The sequence below is a fragment of the Esox lucius genome, chromosome 23, assembly GCF_011004845.1.
Source record: "Esox lucius isolate fEsoLuc1 chromosome 23, fEsoLuc1.pri, whole genome shotgun sequence".
NCBI classification, from domain to species: domain Eukaryota; kingdom Metazoa; phylum Chordata; class Actinopteri; order Esociformes; family Esocidae; genus Esox; species Esox lucius.
This window is the reverse complement of record NC_047591.1, coordinates 12,728,357-12,751,981: the sequence shown is the minus strand read 5'-3', so window position 1 is coordinate 12,751,981 and position 23,625 is coordinate 12,728,357. Positions and strand designations below refer to the sequence as shown.

At 43.1% G+C, this 23,625-nt stretch overlaps 1 protein-coding gene across 3 annotated transcripts in view; it reads right to left on the bottom strand.

Annotated features, from left to right (window-relative positions):
• syt1a (synaptotagmin Ia) overlaps positions 1-23,625 on the bottom strand; it is a 243,483-nt gene that overhangs the window by 193,273 nt on the left and 26,585 nt on the right. For 2 of the 3 annotated variants that reach the window (XM_010887234.4, XM_010887237.4), the window contains exon 2: positions 11,498-11,577. The exons of the other annotated variant lie outside the window; for it this stretch is intronic. The gene's annotated coding sequence lies outside the window, so the exon portion shown is untranslated. The remainder of the gene's footprint in view (positions 1-11,497; positions 11,578-23,625) is intronic. 3 annotated transcript variants of the gene reach the window in all.

Genomic DNA, 23,625 nt, shown 5'->3' with positions numbered 1-23,625 from the left:
CCATCCATACATTCCATTTTGTACAAGTCCTTTACTTGTGGTTGTGCTAGTTATTGCTAGGTCTTGGTTTAGCTGGGGAGACATTGCAAGATGACGAAGCCAGATGAGACCCGCTGAAATCACATCATCCATTTAAACGCCTTTTCTCCCCCTGGCCTGGACACACTACCATTCTCATTTCACTGGCCATTACAGCCAATCAGACCTTAATCCAAGAGGAAATTGCACACCCAATTTACACTCACAACTGTTTGCTATCGACGGCTTCCTCACTTTTGTAGTGGTGGAACGATGATAAAAACCTAAAATGGGGACTTCTGTAAGCTGGGTAAACGACTATTTGTTAGAATTGCTGTGGTTTTGTTGAGGGAGATAGCGTGATGCTAGTTTAGCATTCTCTGAGTTTGATATACCTTCATTTCAGAAGGGACACAGCTACAGGCAGCCGTAGGAGGGAGTTCTATTTTTGCCTCAGATCTCATCTTCGTTCTTTTTCTCCCTCCTCAAGGTTATTCATCTGGCTGTAGGGTGGAATCAAAATCAATGGCTAAAGCAAGAGTTAAACCGAGCCTGGGAATCTACTGCGGTGCATATGGGATAGGAGAGCACAGCCATGTTTCATTACGAATGCAAGGCCCATCTGTGGAGGGGAAGGAAGGCTGGATGTTAAGGTAATGAGTTAATTTAAGAGATAAGAAACAGTAAATCTCTGAATATTCTCAGAGATGTCACCACTGGCAACAACGTAAGTTCACCTGCCACGGACCAGAGTAGGACAATAACCCAGCATCTACTCTAGCCATTTAAATTACATTTTCTAAAATATGGGATATCATCAGGTTATTTGATAGCTGTAAAGTGTGATAAAAATGGCAAATTATGCAAATATTCTAAATGTATTATACATTACAGTTATTCAACAAATAGTTTCAAATCATGCAATTTAAGCTATTAAATACAAGAGGCCCAGGGTGTAGAGTAGAGGAGTATTGTGAGTTCCTACAGGCCTCGCTCTCCCTAATTTGCATTGTCCTTTAGGGTAACCCCAAATCTGTCAGACTGTTCCATTGATGGAGGGATCGGGAAGTTAACAAACAATTTTTCTGTCTCTCGTTTTCACATTCCAAGCAAAGCAAAGGCTGTGGGTTATTTTCATGTTATCATTCCAGCAATTGACTCACGCTGTGCTCGCCAGCAATTTTATCTTCCAGAGCCATGACTGGGGGTGAAATGTAAAGGCTTCTGGACAGCAGCCAAATCAGGAAGTGTGGCACCCGGGAAGACAATGGACTACAGGTTAGGGAGATCACTAGACCAAGCACATAGCGGCACGCAAAAGCAAACCGCCTGTTCATCTACAGTGTGCACAAGGGGAGGAAGAGGGAGGAGTGAGGGAGGGAGGGGAGGCATGACAACCCACGGCAGGCAGGAGACTTGGTTGCCATGGTGACAAACAAGGATGTTTGCATCAGAGGCTTAATCTCGGCTGGTGGCTACGAAAGGCACGCACGCACGCTCTCGGACACACGGACACACACACATTCCACCAGCCGTAATGGAGAATCACCGGAGCACAACAACTGCTATTCATTCCAAAGAGGGACAACAGGCTGGAAAGGGGTACACCTTTTTCTTATCACACTGGCATTCAGCCCCAATCAGAGAGCCATAATCAGCTCTAATGTCCACTACAGCCTTGCCCTGTGGATAGAGGCACGCTAGCATCCACATACCATATTTCACTGTTCTCCACACAGCTATATCTTTATTATTTACATCAATAAAATAACAATTTCACTCATCATTAGTCGATGATCAACAAGGTACAACAATGACATTGGCTGAGAGTAAAGAAATTGAATATATCAGTCCAATTTATTTTATAAAGCCCTTTTTACACCAGCAGTTGTCACAAAGGGCTTTTTACAGATCCACATTTAGATGAATGCCGTGGACTGGTATGCCGTTCTTCCGACAAACCCTCCTACTGATGCACACTATAATAGGGAGAGGACAAAATGCAGATATTAAATACCTTAAAATACATTTTAAGACAATTGGATTGAAATACAGGCAAAGAGGACCTATGAACTGTACATAACAAGCCTGAAATGTTATTAATTTCAACTAGACTAAATCATTTTGTGAGTTTGTCCACTGGAAAACAAAAAGTTCTGACAAGGATGCAGCAGTATGACATTGATTGTAATTGCATTTACATCTCGGTGGTGGCACCGCTGTGTCCCCTGTCCTTTTATGACTCATACATCTTCTAAGGGCACTCGCTGTTGTTGTGCTGTAGCTTAAAGGCAGCAGTTTCTGGAAGTAGTTTCTCTCATTTTGAAGCTGTCATGCTGGCTTTATTTGAGGGATTCCAACAGAGGGACAGGAGATAAGTAACTGAATGTTCTTTTATAGAAAAATTCAATATTAAAGCATGAAGCACCTCTTCTTTAATAACTTGTTGCACAACTCTTCTGTACTCCAAAGACAGTGTACGGAGGTATTCAGTCTAGCTGTCATTACTTTTCAACCCTTTCACCTGTACATGTTAAGAAAACAATGCTTGTTCAGTGTTGTATCTGTAAATTCTGTTGTGTAATGCTTATTATTAACAACTGATGCTAATTAATAATCTCAGTATGGCCACACATGCATCTTGGAAGGCCATGACTCCCGTTCCTCTAGGGCTCACACTGGTTGGAGTGGTGGAGCATTATTTTAGTAAAGCCGTGAGAGGAGAGAAGTGAAGGGATTCATCTTTATTACATTAATAAAACATTCCAAATATCCTCTAGCTCACCCTTTTCACTCTGGTTGCCCTTTAGAAAATGTGAATATGCTCAAAAATCTGCCATTAGGCATCGTCTTCCAATAAGCAGGCTGGGCACAGGAGGGCATGATGAAGATGAGGATTAAGAGGGCCAGTGTGGATGAGGAAGAGCTTCAGCCCTTTCAACTGGACCTGTACCGTTAGTGGGGTAGCAACAGCAAACGCTGCTAGGTATGTAAGGCATTGTTCAAGGTTTAGTAAAGATTTGGAATTGGAGAAAGGAAAAAGTAATTCCCTTCTGGGATTCAGATAGATTTTATACAGAAGGAAGGTTGGCTGCCTTACAAAATAATTGTACATTTTAGTCTACCATGATTTGTTCGTCCACACACATATAAGGGAGATCGGGGCTGGTTGTCACAGTGTTTATAACTATATGCAAGAGGGTATTGGGGAAATATTTTAAGATAAAATGTGTGACCCTGAAGAGGACTTTATTTAGCAGACTGTCCTATCCAGAGAAAGAGACGTGGCAAAAACATTTTGACCTTTCAAAGGAATGCTACATTGAGGTGAGAGGAATGTTAGCATTCACGTTCTCTTTAATTCTTTATTTTATATTTGTTATGATGAGTGTATCCATTAACAGCCACTTTTACTGAAAAGAGGATTGGATGATTATTTTAAGCCTATGTGAGTTGCTACTACATAATCAAAGGTAGAGTAGCAGGTATCAGAGGCAAGGGCTCAGTGCTGAGTTGCAGGCGGAATACAAAATGTGAATAACTGTGGTTCGCAACAGCATGGAAGACCCTATCTACAAATATTGGAGGCCATGCAGGATCAGGACTGCAAATATCTAGGGGTCTTACATGCAGGAACCTACAGAGGTTTGCAACTATCAGGATGCTCCAGCATCCTGGACGCATTTATCCATGGGCTGTGGAAATATTTGTTAATGCCGTTGTCTTACCTACGGAAGTTATACGTTATATTTTTACATTTCTTGCTAGAAGAAAAAGTTGCACACCAACACAAAGATCTTTCAACATGTAAGTTCAACCACACATCAAAAGCAACATCGGTCCTCATGAGAAATTTTAAGCAATGCTTTAAATTCCCTTAAAGACACATTCATCGAATCCTGAGATAATTTTGCAGTGTATTCCACTCCTGAGTAGCATGAAAAAAAAGTATATATATATTCCAAAGCTACTTTTGCCATTTCACTGAAATTGTAATTAGAAATGGGGAGGAGATTAGGGGTGAGTTTCCCTTTGAAGGTGGGATTGCCACCCCTATTGTAAGAATGTCCTGTGCTTTGCAAACTATTACATTTTACAGAAGTATTTGATTGGTGCCCACACCAGGCCTTTAACACCAACAGACGTGGAGTCAACGTCAATGTCAACTTTATATTGCACATTTAAAGAAACCATGGTTGACTAAAGTGCTGAACAGGATAATATCAAATACATAGAAAAAAAACAGAACAGCGGCACAGTAAAAGGCATTTGATGACAAAGTCAGCTAGGATTAAAAGTCAGAGTGAAAAGGTGTCTTTAGCAACAATTTAAAAGTGAGTAGAGCTATTCCAGAGGATTGGGGCACCCACCGTAAAGGCTGTCTCTATTTTTAAGCCTGGATCTTGGTACATCCAAAAGCAACTGGTTAGTTAACTGGAGAACGGCAATGCAAGAGTTCAGCCAGATAAGATGGCGCCAACCCATTTAAAACAGGCCAAGACTGGTGTTATGTCCACACAAAGCCACACCCACACCAAGCCTTCAACATAGACACCCACACCAAGCCATTCTACTTTTTTCTATAATGCTCTTCCAAGAAGGAAGTTATGGGTGTCAACACATGACAGCATGCTCACTCACCTGAAAACATCAGTTAGCTTTGCCCAAGCAGGCTAATGGAGTCACTAGAGCACGATGAGACCAGGAAATCCCTGCAGATGATGTCTCTCTGCTCCCTGTGCAATGCTTGCTAATTCACATTACCTATGGGGCTTCACAGCTAGCAACACAGTCAAGGCTCAAAACTATATTGCGGTGGTCAGCTAGATTCAGAGAGAATGCCAGAGATTGCCATCCGAGAGGCCACAATGACCAATTTTTCAACCACTTTGCTAAAGAGAATTGGAACTACATGTACCAAGATTGGGCCCATATGGGATTTTTATTCAAGTTTGCATGACCTTGGTCTGTCTACAAATAAGAAAGCATCTCATAATGGGGCTGACAAACACAGGAATTAGTAATGTGGGACAACCCCTGGTGCCCACCCACCTCTCCCAAACCTTTTCATTCCATTGGTGGGGCTCCGATTTAGACTGGGCACTCCTACAGGCCTCATTGAGCAAACCGTTTCGAAGGCCTTCCAACACTTTAGGACCACAGGACTAACCGCAAAAGTATTCACAACCGACTTAAAACGCAACGCCGATAGTGCCAGTGATTGTATGATCAGGAAATGTTGACAGCTATCAACTCAGAGGAACACGTTGTGGCGCGCACTGTGTAGAAAAGGCATCATTGATCATGTAATCTCTTCCTTATCTGTGCAGGTCTAAGAGATCAAGAGGACCTAAGACCCGGGTAAACACAGACCGGTATCAGGACTCAGTTGTATGCCAGTCTAATTAGGGCATTTGAGCCAGGACAGGAAGAAAATAATACAAGCCACAACAAATAAAACAAGAGAATTAAGGGACATAATTAAAAGCGAAATAATATTTTGAAGTGCAAAAACATTCATAAACCTTCTGATGAGCTTTTTTTTTTTTTCCTTACAAGGATGTTAGGTCACATTGTTTTACAAGGAAGCAGACTGTATTTGGCCACCATAGTAACACAGCTAGTCTCCTTCACCCCACAGTAATCTAATGTAATTCTAAAGCTACATTTTAAGCGAGCTGGGCCTATAGCAAAGTTAGACGTGCTAGCAGTGAGAGCATGTGGTTGTTGTTTGAAGTCCTCTTTTAAAGGATCACGGAGGTCTTCCGGGGGCAAGGTCAGAGAGACAAGGTAACCCAGAGGCTAAACTGGAGCAGAATTCAGAAGAGAAAAACAAAGGAGTGTTCTCTTTTGATCTGTCCAGAGCCAATTGCAAAAGCCTCCCTGAGCCACGCTGTCTGTTTGAATTAGAAGTGTGAAACATGTAACCACGTGTGCCTTCCAATTAGGTGATGAAACCAATCAAAAATATAGCAGAAGCCTAACAATAGAAGCCTGTTTGGATTCGGTACACAACAACATTCAGAACAGGTAGAATTCTGCACAAGGGTGCACAAGACTGTCATTATTATCCACCATGAATCTGACATTGGAATGGCTTGCTGCATTCACGTAACATTTGTCCAGCTTCACTACATATCCCTGGGAGCCTCTGGCATTCAATGTAAGGTATCTGATTTCAAATAAAACCTGCTCAGTGCTGACTGGTTTGTCACTGGTTTGGCAGTTAAGAGTCTCCTACACCTTCAAAATAAATACATATCTCACAGGAGTACACCCCTCACATTTTGGTAAATATTTGAGCATATATTTTCATGTGACACTGAAGAAATGACACTTTGCTACAATGTAAAGTAGCGAGTGTACAGCTTGTATAACAGTGTACATTTGCTGTCCCCTAAAAATAACACAACACACAGCCATTAATGTCTAAACTGCTGGCAACATAAGTGAGTACACCCCTAAGAGAAAATGTCCAAATTGGGTCCAAAGTGTCAATATTTTGTGCGACCACCATCATTTCCCAGCACTGCCTTAACTCTTGGGCATGGAGTTCACCAGAGTTTCACAGATTGCCACTGGAGTCCTCTTCCACTCCTCCATGACGACATCACGGAGCTGGTGGATGTTAGAGACCTTGCACTCCTCCACATTCCGTTTGAGGATGCCCCACAGGTGCTCAATAGGGTTTAGGTCTGGAGACATGCTTGGCCAGTCCATCACCTTTACCCTCAGCTTCTTTAGCAAGGCAGTGGTCGTCTTGGAGGTGTGTTTGGCATGTTGGCATTCATGGTTCCTTCAATTAACTATACCTCCCCAGTGCTAACAGTAATCATGCAACCCCAGACCATGACACTCACCACCATTCTTGACTGTAGGCAAGGCACACTTCTCACCTGGTTGCCGCCACACACGCTTGACACCATCTGTAGCAAATACATTTATCTTGGTCTCATCAGACCACAGGACATGGTCCCAGTAATCCATGTCCTTAGTCTGCTTGTATTCAGCAAACTGTTTGCGGGCTTTCTTGTGCATCATCTTTAGAAGAGGCTTCTTTCTGGGGTGACAGCCATGCAGACCAATTTGATGCAGTGTGCAGCATATGGCCTGATCACTGACAGGCTGACCCCCCACCCCTTCATCCTCTGCAGCAATGCTGGCAGCACTCATATGTCTATTTCCCAAAGACAACTTCTGGATATGATGCTGAGCATGTGCACTCAACTTATTTGGGTGACCATGGTGAGGCCTGGTCTGAGTGGAACCTGTCCTGTTAAATGGCTTTATGGTCTTGGCCACCGTGCTGCCGCACGGTTTCATGGTCTTGGCAATCTTCTTATAGCCTAGGCCACCTTTATGTAGAGCAACAATTCTTTTTTTCAGATCCTCATAGAGTGTTCTTTGCCATGAGGTGCCATGTTGAACTTCCAGTGACCAGTATGAGGGAGTGAGAGAGCGATAAGACCAAATTTAACACACCTGCTCCCCATTCACACCTAAGACCTTATAACACTAACAAGTCACATGACACCAGGGAGGGAAAATGGCTAATTGGGCCCAATTCAGACATTTTCACTTAGGGGTGTACTCACTTATGTTGCCAGCAGTTTAGACATGAATGGCTGTGTGTTGTGTTATTTTGAGGGGACAGCAAATTAACACTGTTATACAAGCTGTACACTCACTACTTTACATTGTAGCAAAGTGTCATTTCTTCAGTGTTGTCACAGGAAAATATATAAATCAAATATTTACAAAAATGTGAGGGGTGTACTCACCTTTGTGAGATATAGATATATATGAGAGCTTTTGTATAGTTGCTGTAAGGGGCATCGTAGTTAAACATCTAGATTTCAGACAGCCCCACTGTGACCATCTAAACAGATGCTTGTTTGAGGCTACCGTGAAGTTCCCTTTACATGGACAACCGAATCAGCACCAGAGAGTGAAAAGTGAGAAGGACGTAAGGTCTTGAAATGGAAAGCATTTATCATCTCACAAGACAGAAACAGAGGCCTGTTCATTAGTGCGTCACTGATTTGTACTTCCTTTCGGAGAAATCTGCTGCCAAACGTCTGCACGTAGTGAAATTAAAAGGGATATGGTCTTTTTAGCTGCCCGTTTTGCTTTTAACAAGTGTTTAGCCTATCCCCCCCCCCCCCACACTCCCTTTCATTTCCCCTTCCAGCCTACATCTTGTCAATCCTAAGCTCTGGTCAGCATCAATTACTCAAAAGAAAGATCTGAACAAATGCAAAGCCATCCTGTCAGCTGCCCTTTATCACCCAGAACCCTTGAGTTTTGAAAAGGCTAACCAAGAAATCTGGGCTGAGACTAAAGGTTAAGACTGTTTGCACATCAGGCTCGGGGCGCGGCTACCCAGCCCTCCTCATTAATGACTATTTAATAAGGATGATAAAACATGTTGCCACCTCAGGCAACGGTGGCTTCTTTATTAGTTTAGGGTCAACATGAGCCTCCTCATGTCCCTCACATTAGCACAAGCAAAAACAGGTTGGGAAGTTTTTCTTCCATAAGCCACAACGGTCTTAATTTCAGAGGCCGTAATGGATGGACAAACCACGACATGAAAGTCTACTAAAGCAACTCCGCAGTAATGAAATCACACTGATAAAACTACTGACTCATTTTCTTGCTCAAGGACTACTTTCAGAAATTGCCACTGAAAGTCTAACTGTAAGTAGACCTTAAGTTGAAGCCTCAAAATTTGAATATAGTCCCCATATTTGCACACAGTATATTTTGCATCACTGATGATTTTCTCTAGTACGTTTTGGGCCAGCTGTGGAATCATACCCCCTTATCTGCGGACCCACACGGTTTTATATTTTTTACACCCACATTTCCCTCCCCAGTTCCTGCTCCAGCCAGAATATAGACAATAAATCTCAAATGGAAGGGAAGGGTCCAGCGTACCCATGTTAAAGCAGTAAACAATGAAACAAAGGAATACCAGACCCAAATTGTGATAAAGCTCTGGGGAACACTAGAATAAATATAGGAATCGCTTGTGAACAAAGGAATACACAGGGTGATATGGACCTGAAACATTACACCGGATTGGCTATACGTATCCTTAAAAGGTAAACTATACAGTTATTGATACGTATACAAAAATTGTTTGTTTATACAATACTTCAACCATGGGCAGAATAAACAAAAAATGTGAAGGTTAGCCTAGCTAGGTTAGCTAAATTGCCTTGTAAGCTACAAGTAAATTTGTTAAAATATATTTTACTGTACTAAGTAGTATGATACTATTGTACTGTATTGTACAGTACTTTACATTATGGTATTGTACTGCACTTTTTATAGGGTACTGTGTTTCACTGTGCTGCATTGTATTGTTCCATATGGTATAGTACCTTTTTGTAGTCTAAGTAAGCAATAACACACGACAGTGCTTTAACAGGGAATAACCACTAATCTCAGCAGTATGAGACAGCACAAGGCTGAAGGCGCAATCTACCACGTTCAATGTTGATTAACTGCTTTAGCATCTGAGTGCAATGTAACAAGTCCCATCTAATGATCATCACATGCACAATGGCTGTTCTCAGCAGTGAACACTATGTAGAAGAGAAGAAATATGCAAGAAATATAACTTTCCCCTCCCTCATTGACTTTTACCAGCGGTTTCTTCTCCCGTTTACTGATTAGCAAAGAGGTCGCTATTAATGTTTAGCGAATGAGCAAGTCCAATTGCTAAAACTAAGCGCTATCCAACGGTTATCAAAACACAGCATGAGCACAGCATGAAGCGAGTTAGCGACGGACCAAAGACGAACACCAAGCAATCGCCAAGTCTAAAACCTTCATATTTTTATATTCCTCCTTGTGGGAGAGAATTAGAAAATCTATCAGTTACCTTTATGACATGTTCTAGTAACAGATTTACAATGCATAAGCAGTATTTCTTTTCCAGAAGGCAAACAACTAAATGTGAATATCAGTTGGCAGTTGTGGTTACCGTTTTGTTTTGGTGTATTTATTATACCTTTTGACACCATGTCCGGTAGATTTTTTTCATTAAAGGATTTCAAAACAATCATGTCTTCATGTATTTATGACTCTTACCTTTTATTTATTGATATGAAATTACTGGGAAAACTCCCATAGTTAGTATATAAACAAAAAGCCACCATCAGTAGGAATTAGTAGGAGGGGTCATTTAGATTTAGATGAGAGATATGGAGTTGCTGCTATCACCTGGCAACAGTTTGAAATGGGCACCTCCTGGCTAATGTATTCAGAGCAAGTGCGAAATGCTGGACTGAGAGGCTCAGTTGCATGAGCCCAAGGCTACAGCTCAGCAATCCTGCTATTCAGTGTCTTTTCTGGTGGACTCTCATAGCAACAGGTCGAGCCATGCCACCCGAGAAGTCATCCCAGAGTAAACGCGTGCTCCGCACATGCCTTGTTTGTCAGAGAGAGCAACAGGGTATTAACTGGGGATATGCTTGACGAGTTTAACACAGGGCTTTGGGGCCGTTGGGGAAATACAGTACGTGTTGACTGTGGCAGAGGACTATGTTTGTGTAAGTGACAGGGGAAGCCGAGAAGAGCAGGATGGCTGGAATGAAGTGAAGTGAATGGTGTCAAACTAATGGAAACTGTGTGTTCGACGGTTCTTGCACAATCACATCAGTGACAGATTGGGTTTCATAGAACGCTGCGCAAAGAGAACACTGATTTGTCTAGTAGTCTATAGCCTACTTTTGGTATGAAACAAGACAGAAAACTGTCAAAACCCATTCTCCATTCTGTAGTATTCTCAGTCTCCCAGGGCCCGAGAAGGTGTGCAGATGCAGGGACCAGAAAGACTACATGGTTCAAGGATCGACAGTGATGTCTGGCTTCATTATACAAATGGCATTATAGCTAATATTTTAATCAATAGTGGGCTCCGATCCTCCGTAAGCAAGTCACGCCAAAGATGAACCCATCACATGTGAGGGACAGAGGGAGAAAAGATGGAAGGCAAGCCACAGCTGGGTCACTCGGATGGTGAGCAGTGGGATAAGCTTCCCCGGGATGAACACAGCTCCTCGTCTTCCGCCTCCTCCCTCCCCTCGTCATCCCTCCATCCACCCACACATCAACACCGTGGTGTCGCTTTCGTGCTTCCAGCTACTAAGCCTCGTGCCTATATAATATTATCTCGACCTGTACACGCTGCCATCTCCTAATCACCAAAGTAACACTACTCCCGCTGGTGCGCACACTGAAATGAGCACCAGAAAAAGTACCACACCATAGGGACGGGCTTTGTAGGGCGGCAGGCTTCCCCGTCCCCTGTCTTCCACTACTCATCACCGTATCAATCGGACAGCAATCACACGGACCCAAACAAACACAGCCCCTCCCATGTCGGCACCCCCTACCCGCCCGCACCCCCACCCTCGGCAGGCTCTAACTTTTGGGGATACACTAGAGAGGGAGTGTCTAATCCTACCTGGCAGCGCACGCCGTCAGCTCCTGATCAGTCCACCCGGATATGGAGAAGATCTCATCTGGGGGGGAACGAGGAAGTCTCTGGGAGAGGGGGAGAGAGAGGGAGAGAGAGAGAGAGAGAGGAGGAGTCTCAGTCAGTGGGAGAGGTGGAGGAGAGAATGTGTCTGGCTGGTGGTAATACTGATGCTGCCACTGTCTGCAGCCTTTATTCTGTGGCCAGCCTTGAGGGAGCCCTACGCGTGGCTCTGTATTAGCCCCCTGTAGAAAACAACACAGCGGATGCTCTGAGCGATGGGCTGAGCGAGAGAGAGAAGGGGAGGTGAAAGAGACAATGGGGAGAGACTCAGGGCTGTTTAAGAGAGCTGTCGTCACGCAGCAGTTTCTTCGGAATCCCTCCAGTGAGAGGGGCACTACATCACTGAGTCCTTGGCTGTGATTGGCTGAGTTGAGGGGAGATGCCAGGGACTGGGGAAACTGTCATATTCGGGTCAGGCAGCTGTGAACTAAGATGACCCTTCCACACACATTAACATGCCCTCCTGTGTCTGAAGCCACCAGAACAGGGCACCCAGTCAATGACGAGCAAGGACACTCCCACACATTCCCCTATGGGGTACGGGCGTCTGTCTGTGTCACTGGGTGTGTGTCGGTTTCCTTGTGATGGCCTGAAGGTTAAGGCTTATCTGTGTACATGGCATGACCGGGCATGCCCAAACACACACGTAGCACGTACGCACAGATCCTACCAGAGCCTACCCATGAAAGAGACATGATTTCCCCAGAGAGAGGGGCTCTTCAGTAGAGGAGTTTGACACAAACACTGCAAGGGCAATCTTTAATTAAAAGGAAGAAATGTGCTGTGACTCAGACAGTAGGAGGGAGATGCTTATTGACTCCATGTTATACCAGCCTGCCCTCATTCATTTTGAAAAAGCCTGGAAGGTGAACAGAAAACCTCATCTAATAGATGACCTCCTAGGGCTCTCTGGCATTTATGAACACTGTGGCCCATGAAAACATTTATGGAACTAATGATCATGCGACACACGCTAAGAAACTCCAAAATACATCCTTTAGTGATCGTAAAAACGGAGGAATATATACATTGTACCGAGGAGACACCGAGGGAAGCCTTATTGCAGGTGTTCAGAGCCCTGAAGGTGGGGGGAAATCTAAACTGAAAGACAAACGGCTTGGCCGGCTGCCTCGTCTTTAGGATGGCCTCCCGTCAGCAGTTTGGGATGTGGCCGGTCACAGCGCCACCCTTCTTCTCATGGCTTTTTTCTTCGTCGCCGCCCACATCTTGGGAACCAATCAGCTGTAAGGGGAGCGTAGTCTTCAGCTCATCTTTCACTGGGTGACTTGTCAGGCACAGTCTTGCCTCTGGACAACTGGTCGGTTGGGGAGGGGGCTCTGGGCAGCTTGTCAAGTGCGCTGTTGGGGGTCAACGATATCATGGTAGACCTTCATATTCAGACTTCTGCTCTACCCTTCAACATTTTCAGCGGCAACTCCCCCAGCCTTCTCTATTGGGGCCTCTTCAAACTTCCCCTGAAGATGTTACAAGAGGTTACAATGGGAGGCAGCTGAAAGGCGCCAGGGACGGCTCAGTGGGTTGCATCTGGAAGGTTCCAGAATCTTTTGGGCCACAATATATTTAACTCCGTTTCCATGTTTCTAGGCATGTCCTCTATATAGGGACATTTTCCCCTTTCACTTTAGGTTGGAGATTAAGTTTTGTATTTTCAGGAAGGCGTCAATAGGGGACTGAATGAGGAGCAGGGCTGGCTGGGACGAAAGGTCATGACAGCGGGTGAAGCAGAGGAGCGTAGATTCCTTTCATGTTCCAACATTGCATCATTCTGGGAATGAAAAGAGCCTAATCTCAATCAATTCAGACATATTACATTGACAGGCAGTCATCTGGCTTTCATCCAACCGAAATGGTTGTGTGTGAGGAGTGTGTGCACATGAATGTATAATGGAGAGTATGTGTTCTTCATCTTCCCCATTCAGTGATCATCAAGTTGTGCCCTTTCTGCTTAAAACGACATGCACTGTATGATTTAAAACCATTGGGAAAAAAGAATCACAATAAATCATCCTGGATTTAATTTATTCATTCAAAAAGACCCTGAAAAATAAGACAAAAGGTGCGTATCTCACCCTTCTTGCCTTTTAAAGAATCCTTCTTGACTACTAATTCATCATAAATGTACCCTTTCATCCAAAACATTAAGGTAGAATGCTTCCACTCTGCAAATAATTTAGGAATCGTTTTTAAGGTTGTGTACATAAGTAGGATATTTGCATTTGAGTAGTCACTTTGTAGATGTCTATTTTACTTTGTACATCCAAATCACTCATGTATCAAACTAGAAAAACAGCACCCAGTGGTTATTCCCAGAAGGTTTACCATGTAAACTCCATTTCTTTCAGTAACTACCTCGAGTTTACTCAAGACACCCATCCAGAATCACAATTTAAAGCTATGATTCACAAATCTGAAGACTTTTTCATAACTGAGTCACTAAGTTCCCTGCTTGGTCACCCAACATCCCACACTCAAAGGTCATACTCCACAGGCTTTGGCTCTGTCCCAGACATCGGTTACAGACAACAGACCTATTAATAGATACCGTTATGCCAACTGTCAGCTGTGTTTGCAGCAAAATGTTCCAGGACAACATTTTAATATTCATACCAAGATGGAATTTAACTCAGGTGTACCTGGAACTGGCAGTTGTCTTCTCGACCCAGTCGATAATATAAACTGGTTTAAATGCCGATCACCATATTCCCGGTGCCCAAGAATGCCACATTACTATTGTTCGGTTGATGACTCACATCAACACAATCATCCCCGACACCCTGGACCCAAAAGATCCTTAAAGGGGAATAACGGCGAACATGAAACATTTGTCTAAGTTCATAAATCGCCTCAAGAAATTGTCTGACTTATTTGTGCACACAACTCTCTCAGGGAGAGCGGGGTCGAGCCAGTGTGAGAGGGTTCCATTTTTCTCCCCACTAAAGCGATGTGATAGGACTTACAGAAGTATCGATTATGGAAAATGAATGCTTTGTCACAGCAAAAACAAAAATGTGGAACCCCAATCAACTGCGGAACAAATAGTCTACGTGACAAATATCAGTCACTATTTATATCAGTCAAGTTCAGCTTTTCTGACACCTCCAAAGACATCGCATTGGCTTGCTGAGTCTACCAAACACAGACATCTACAACCAAACTATATGATGCCACTGCAGTTGATTCCAAGGGGACAAGGCTGCCAAAGGATTTATCAAATGGTCTCTCTGCTATAATACTTTTTTGCTCCCTTTAATACATACCGACCACGCACACGCACACAATAGTAATTATTGATTGGATACACTGAAAATGCCATGTCCTACTAAATTGTATGTCCTGATTTGGTATATTTAATGTAGAGTCCCATTCCCTTCAGGACATAAGGCAGCTCAGCAGCTCGAGGCCGGTTCCTCTCCAGCAGTGCAGGCCAGGCTGTACTCTCCACAGAGGCAACACCAGCTGGACCATCCCAGTGCCCTGTCCCAGCCAACACCTTAACCCATTACGTTCCAACAGGCTCCGGCTGGTCTAACACAGACGTTTCTGGAGGTTAAGCCTCAGAGACTGAGAGGTGTTAAGTGTGCGCGCGTGGACATACACACTATGGTCACATGGTCTCTATAATCTAATGCCCGGACAAGAAAATCAAAGTGACAATATTAATCATGCGGTGGGCAAAAATAATTATAGACTAATAAAAGAGTAAATGAATCCCCGCAGCCATCTGGGCAGTCAGATTACTGTTTGGCTGTATGGGTGATGAAAGCGTGCAGGCCTGTTTCTCTATGTAGTCATCAACAGCCAATCAGCCGGTAGTCATCAACAGCCAATCAGCCGGTAGATCTCAGGTCTTTCTGCCGGAAGTAAGTATGAAAGCAAATAAAACGGTCTCGGTCGTCACTTTTATAATCCAAGAGTGACAATCCCCAAATCACCATGCCAGTCCTGAGTCAGAGAGGGTTAATTACAATTCTTTAACTCATTGGAGTCTAAATCTTCCGGTATAATTAAAATATTACAATCTTTTTATCCTGACCTTTTAATTGTGCATCAACGCAATTACATTTAGCCTATGGTTATGCTATAATTAGGATTTAAAGGACATTTGCCTTTGCCAGACAGCACTCAACTAATCCTTCACCTGGTGCCCTATATTTTCCTCCCTCCAGTTATAATGGCACCATCCCCTCATTACAGAGTAAAACAGCCTATTGATCGCACTCATGTTTAAAGCAGAGTGCGCTCAGAGATAAACAACATTTCCACCTGGCGTTGTGCTGATCAAACGCAGTCTCCGCAATTTGTTGTCTCCTACCGCCATGCCATTGGGGAGAGTGAGTCATGCAGGAGGAGAGGCCTGCCACGCTGCACGGCCTCCTGGGACGTCGGCGTCTCTCACTCGCGTTGTTTACAGATCTGTGGCGTCCCCAGGAGAGGCAGGCCGACAGCCCTTGACAGCTTGATGGATGATGTGACACGGTGGCGCATAATGTCATCCATGCAACACCTGACGTTGTCCAGCGCCCCCATCCACCCACCTCTCCACAAAGACTCAGTACCGGGAGGGTGGATCAAGAGGAGGGCGCAGGGGGTTGGATCAGGAGGGTGCAGGGGGTTGGATCAGCGGGAGGAGTGGATGAGAAGACAGCACCACGCGTAAACATCAGCATACACCCGAAGCATGATGGCTAGAAGAGGACAACGACATGGCCAAGTGGGCTCAGATTATGCGTCCAAGAAGTAAAGGGAGACGAGACGGATGACAGGCAGGCAGACAGGAGGACGAGTAACGAGGGAGATGAGGCCACATGCATCTGCATGGAAATGAGACCCGCAGTGCCCCAAATTGCACATCTGAGGTGCCGTCTCTGGGCAAGAAGCAGCTCCCCTTCAAGGAAAGGAAGTGGAGGAAATTGAGACTACAGTCAGAGTAGCAACACAGGCCTGTCAAGAGGATTACTGACCATTTCGGTCTCTGGAAAATGTCATGCATAACTAATCTAGTTTTCCTCTTCATATTGACACTTCCTTATTCAGTCTGACCGAAACATTTTCCTAGGAAAAAATGACCCAAACAACAGCAACTGACTATGACAGATTCATTCATTTCAAGCAAACTAAAGACGGTTCCAGTCATTAAGGTGGCTACAGATCCATTCTTTTTACTAATCAATATGGCATACAGGACCCACCCACCCCCCCACACCCACCTGTTTAACAAAAAAAAAATGGAGTGATGGATGCTCTTTTGAAAACAATGTTGACCAATAAAATCATAGCCAATTAATTATTTCCATTATCCCTCGTCTTATTTTTTGATGCTCAAACCACAATATTTTTCCATTCAAATTAAAACCATATAATTTTAAATAATTGTAAAAAATAGTCACAAAACTAGCTCGTTGGCCTATCATACGAGAGATTTCAAATAGGCCTAAATTACCAGGCAGCTATCTCTATGCAAATACCCTAACTTAATCCTAATGCAATCCAAGCATACACATCTTACACAAAATATTGTATAAGAGGACACACTTACAGTAATGAAAGGTTAAGAGTAAAGTTTGGATTTTCGGAAACTCATACCCATTCATTTTGTCAGTTACTGCCAAGTCCTTGAATTTTTATACCATAGGTTACTGCCCTTTCTAACAAAAACATTGATTTGTATTTTAATACAAAAACATCCATGAGTTATTTGGCAAGAACAACAAACTTTGTTTCCTGACATTGGGTGTGTGGGGGGGGGGGGGGCTAGCGTCACCACACTACACCAGTGGTACAGTAGAAGTAAATTCTCCGGACAGTTTATATATGCGGTTATATGTGCTGTTAATACTCAGGTTTGAATACACACAAATACATAAAATGAATGGTTTATACATGGTGCGGGACATAAACGGGGAATTACGGTGACAGCTTACATTTTAACAGTGTTGCTAGTTAAGATTGTGTATTTGTCATTGTAATGAACTATCACTTTAACAGCTGTGTACCTCAAATATACTGTGTGTTGATGGAAGATGGAACCTACTCTTCATTTTCATCTTATCAAATTACCTTTACATTGCCCCAATTGTACCCTCTAACAGCAGTGTTTAGCAATGCCTCTGTATTTATATACTTTGGGTATACAAAGACCTTAATGGATTGTTAAAGAAGACAATTCAAAATGGTTTCTAGGTTTGGGAAACTTCGCTCAAAATCTCAGAACAATGCTTTGCACAGATTAAACCTAGTACAAAGGTCACAAAAAAGTAAAATAAATAGTCTCAAGAAATGCTCTGTCTATTGTTGGCTCAAAGTGTCAGCCTTCACATCGATCTGTTTTGCTAGGCAAAGCCCTTACTCACATAATTAAACCAGATTTTTTGTCTGAACAGGCACGACAGAGTGAGCGCACCAGAGTTTAAACTCCAGGGATAAGATGGTAGTGTTCAGTGTGACACATTCTCCACAAACTAAACACTGACAGTACAATAATTTCAAGCTAAATAGTTTTTTCTATTAAACATCATTTTATTCCCCCTGAAAGGACAGGAATGGATAGGGAGGTATGCCTGTTTAGATTACCTGGAATCTACAACACAGAATCTTTTGAATTCTATGATTCGGAAGCCGTTAGGAGAAACATTCAGATTGGAATGTTGTTTCCGGTACAAACATAAATTTGATGTCAGCATATAGTATTTAATTACACAGAAAAGAGGAGCCGCTCTATAGGAAATACAAGAACACTAAGTCGACTCTGACAGACATTTACACCAGTGTTGGAAATCATCCAGTACAACTGGTATTCCAACAAAATGCTAATCATGATGCCATGAGGACATTATTTCTACTAAATTAAGCAAAGTATGCTTTGAGGTAATCCAGATTGGTATCCACTCTAGGGTCCCAGAGGAAATCTACCCTCTCTTCCTTCCATCTTTGATCCTAGGTAAGCACTGAGTCAGTGAACAATGACCCCACCACTCCTTAGGCGCTTTGATTTGCTAATCCTCTCTTGCACACTCTCAGGTCTCTCTTTCCTGCCTCTGACGGTCATTCTTGCAGTCCCTCATCTAGGGACTGTTGTTACTGTGTTGGGCTTTTCTTATTAGCAGATTACTCATACTAATAGTTTTTGTTATGGAAATGTTGTTCCGAAGATGAGCTTTAAGCGGAAACGTCAGGAGATCCTTGGCATACACATGATTATGTACTGTGGACTGTCACGTAAACAAGCAGCAAACACTCAAGGTAAAACCTTGAAATGAAGAGCCAAGATTACTCAGATCATAAAAAGCCAAACCAAATCGCAATTGTCTAATGACAGATTATTGGGAGCAACACTGATCATTTGTATCGCAGCATACTTCGGAGGTAGACTTTAGACAAAGAAAGTCATGTATGGCACTCATCTCAATATATGTGGTAGTTTATTGTAAAAACTGCAGGGTCATACAAAGAGCATTTTAACTGCAGTGTCATATCAGTCTTTTATTGTGAATCCATTTGTGATTTCTATCAAATGTTGGGCGGCAAACTACTCGGGGAGGGGGGGGGGGGGGGGGGCAATAGCTTGACAAGTCCCCTTAATACTCTACCAAGTGCACAGGTCTTGAACTGAAGGCCCACCTATGATGTCAGGGAGCCCCTTTCTTATCAGTGAACCCAGACCTACACCACCTTATCTCGACTCCCTCGCCTGGAGAAGTGCCCGCCGTTGCCATGGCCGAGTGGCTCCACAGACATAAAAACACCAGCAATCCTACGCATCATACGATTGACCTCTGTTGGCTCAGCTTTCCTTAGGAGTGGGATAACAGAGGCTATCAATGTCAGGAATGTTCTTTAACTTCTTGAAGACGCCAACCACTTTTGCCCCTTCAGACCAAAATCTGGAATTTGTCCTGAGGGCCTGTTGTTTGACAAGACAGTGTTAGGATTAATCCAAAATAGGAAATTCTAGGTGTAGACAAAATGGCTACAAGTAATGGAAGAACATATACATGCGTTTACAGGTGCTGGTTATATAATTAGAATATCATCAAAAAGATGATTTATTTCAGTAATTCCATTCAAAAAGTGAAACTTGTATAATGTATAAATTCATTCCACACAGATTGATATATTTAAAGTGTTTATTCTTTACATTTTTATGATTACAACTGACAACTAATGAAAACCCCAAATTCAGTCTCTCAGAAATTTTGAATATTGTGAAAAGGTTCAATATTGAAGACACCTGGTGCCACACACTAATCAGCTAATTAAAAACACCTGCAAAGGCCTTTAAATGGTCTCTCAGTCTAGTTCTGTAGGCTACACAATCATGGGGAAGACTGCTGGCTTGACAGCTGTCCAAAAGATGACCATTGACACCTTGCACAAGGAGGGCAAGACACAAAAGGTCATTGCTAAAGTGGCTGGCTGTTCACAGAGCTCTGTGTCCAAGCACATTCATAGAGAGGCGAAGGGAAGGGAAAGATGTGGTAGAAAAAAGTGTACAAGCAATAGGGATAACCACACCCTGGAGAGGATTGTGAAACAAAACCCATTCAAAAATGTGGGGGAGATTCACAAAGAGTGGACTGCAGCTGGAGTCAGTGCTTCAAGAACCACCACGCACAGACGTATGCAAGACATGGGTTTCAGCTGTCGCATTCCTTGTGTCAAGCCACTCTTGAACAAGACACAGCGTCAGAAGCGTCTCGCCTGGGCCAAAAACACAAAAAGGACTGGATTGCTGCTGAGTGATCCAAAGTTATGTTCTCTGATGAAAGTAAATTTGCATTTCCTTTGGAAATCAAGGTCCCAGAGTCTGGAGGAAGAGAGGAGAGGCACAGAATCCACGTTGCTTGAAGTCCAGTGTAAAGTTTCTACAGTCAGTGAAGGTTTGGGGTGCCATGTCATCTGCTGGTGTTGGTCCACTGTTTTCTGAGGTCCAAGGTCAACGCAGCTGTCTACCAGGAAGTTTTAGAGCACTTCATGCTTCCTGCTGCTGACCAACTTTATGGAGGTGCAGATTTCATTTTCCAACAGGACTTGGCACCTGCACACAGTGCCAAAGCTACCAGTACCTGGTTTAAGGACCATGGTATCCCTGTTCTTAATTGGCCAGCCAACTCGCCTGACCTTAACCCTATAGAAAATCTATGGGGTATTGCAAAGAGGAAGATGCGATACGCCAGACCCAACAATGCAGAAGAGCTGAAGGCCACTATCAGAGAAACCTGGGCTCTCATAACACCTGAGCAGTTCCACAGACTGATCGACTCCATGCCACGCCGCATTGCTGCAGTAATTCAGGCAAAAGGAGCCCCAACTAAGTATTGAGTGCTGTACATGTTCATACTTTTCTGTTGGCCAACATTTCTAAAAATCATTTTTTTGTATTGGTCTGAATTTGGGATTTTCATTAGTTGTCAGTTATAATCATCACAATTAAAATAAAAAACCCTTGAAATATCAGTCTGTGTGGAATGAATGTATACAAGTTATACTTTTTGAATGGAATTGCTGAAATATATCTACTTTTTGATGTTATTCTAATTATATGACCAGCACCTGTGTATTAGAGTCATTTAGCAGAGGCTCTGATCCAGGGTGACTTAGTTGGCACATACATTTAAGATACCCAGGAGAAACATCTACTTAACAGAGTAGTACAGAGCAAGTACATCCCACTCAATGACATATCAATCAGCAGTCAGTGCAAGACAGACAGACAAGACAATTAACAGAAACTGCAAGCATTTGTTCACAAAAACAATGGTGGGAAGTGAAAGGGGAAACATCTAAAATGTTTCCCCTTTCACTTCCCTTTTGCTTCATAGGACTACAGGATCATTCCACTTCAAAAACCAGAAGTGGATTTCGAAAACCTGCATCTTAAATCCTGCCTAAATAAGTCAAAATCATTATCACACACAACGAACTGGTTAATTCGGAGGACGAAGCCAGCCTGACGCACTGTAGTGACTTTCTCCTGGCATTCAGGGAGACGCTCCTTCATATTGTCCAAGTACCCTTATCATCTCCCATGGGTGATCAACATGGGTGTCCACAAGATTACATGCAGTCTCTGACCGGATCGTCCTGTTACCAAGCACCCTGTGGCCAATGAACTGGACTACATATATTACATGTTCCAGCACCTGCCTCCCCCAGTGAGCCTCTGACACTGTACAGCTTTTCTAAGACCCCTTTGGAGGCCCTTATTAAAAAGTATGGCTCAGTTGTTTGGTGAACATGTTTCCAATCTGTCATTCCCCTCATGAAAAGACTGCTGTCGGTGGGCTTGGCAAATTCCATATAAATTGAACATTGTAAAGCATGGCTATTTTCGCTGTATGACAGCTTTTGATTTTTTCGTTTCAGGTTATAAAGTATGAATTATAAGGTTGTCAGACTTCACTTCAAAATATATTCAAGGTTGGTCTGTAAAACTAGTAGATAAATGAATGAATTAAGGATCAATAAAGAAAGAAAAGTCAATATACAGCAGTAAACTTATAATTTGATTACATTAAAATGTGAAATTTTGATTAGTATTAATTCATTATGATCGATGTAAAAACTAGTAATGCTGCATACTTCAAAAATCACTTTCCTGGTAAATTGTTTTAGAAATAGCTGTGGGGCTCTTTTGATCACTTAGTTAAAAATGTCACAAATTAAATATAGTTACAAACAAAGTAGATGGACTTTGTCTCATTATCAACCAACTGGCTGGATTCATGTTACTGGCAGTTATCATAGCCCAATATTCATACTGTCATACTGCGAGTACCAGTTGCCTATGACTTTGTCCAGCATAACACTGATAAAACTACATACTGTTGTCACCTGGAAAATGTCACCCTAAGATGTAAACCAGCCGTCCGGAGGCACAGATTAGAGAAGCTGGCGCACTGAGCAGTCCGGACCCCAACAACACAGCTCTCATAGTCCAGGGGCAGCACTGCATCATTCATTACTTCAAGCAGACAACGCCATCCTCTGAGATAGCAGAGCCCAATTTCACAGACTGGGGGGGGGGGGGGGGGGGGGGGTTACACCTGTGCTGTGGCAATTTTATTGCCTATGGAAGTCATACCAACCAGTATGTCTTGGAGGCAGATCCGGCCTGAAAGCAGAAAAAAAATGATTGGTTGACTCAATGGAGAGAAGGAAGCTTGGATTGCCAACGAGCCGAACACTGAGGGTCAGTGTTTGCCCCATTAATGCACTAGGCTACAAAGATTAAGCCTAGTGTAGGACAAAAAAAAGCTATCACAATGAAGGCTTAATGTGTGTCCAGAGAATCTGCCCTAAAGGTTTTAAATTGAAATTTGAATTGAGTGACGTGGGACGTAAGCTCCGCCCTCCCCATTAAGTTAAGCAATCGCATTTATTTATGCCTTTAGAGCGGTCTCCAAGACAAGTAAAACTCCAGACTCCCTTTAGGTAACCCAGCTTGCTTAATCAAATCTTGTAGGTGGCTGATTTGCCTCAAGGAAAGTCTAGAAGGTGACTTGACAAGATCACCCTTGCCAACAGTCCCTCCTTCCAGAGAGTACTGGGCTAATTTGCATTTGCCATCATGGGACCCGACTGGGCTCAGCACAAACTTTACATGATTGGTGAATTATTGGTCCAGGTACCGATGGGGTCCAGCTTCCAGGCGTGGGTGATGAACTATGATACGGCAACATCACTCAGGGGTTCCAGAGATAAAAGTCACACAAAGAAAAGCTATCAAGCTAGTAGCTGAATATAGCCAAAGGCAACATAAAGGGGCCAAAAGATCTAAGTTGTTCCATCCAAATTGGTTACAAGCTCTTTCTACATGAACACAGAAAGATCTAACATTCAGGCCCAAGGTTATTCCCAGCAGAACGCTAAATATTCAGAGCCATGTAGAGTCTTAATAGCACATTCTCTGCTTCCTAAACGCACACCTCAGGAGGCTCTTTGTTGAAAGGGGATGGGGTAATGAGATATCTAAATAACATTATGTACTTCTGAGACTTTTGATGTCCCATAAAAAAAAGGGTACCGCTTGAATG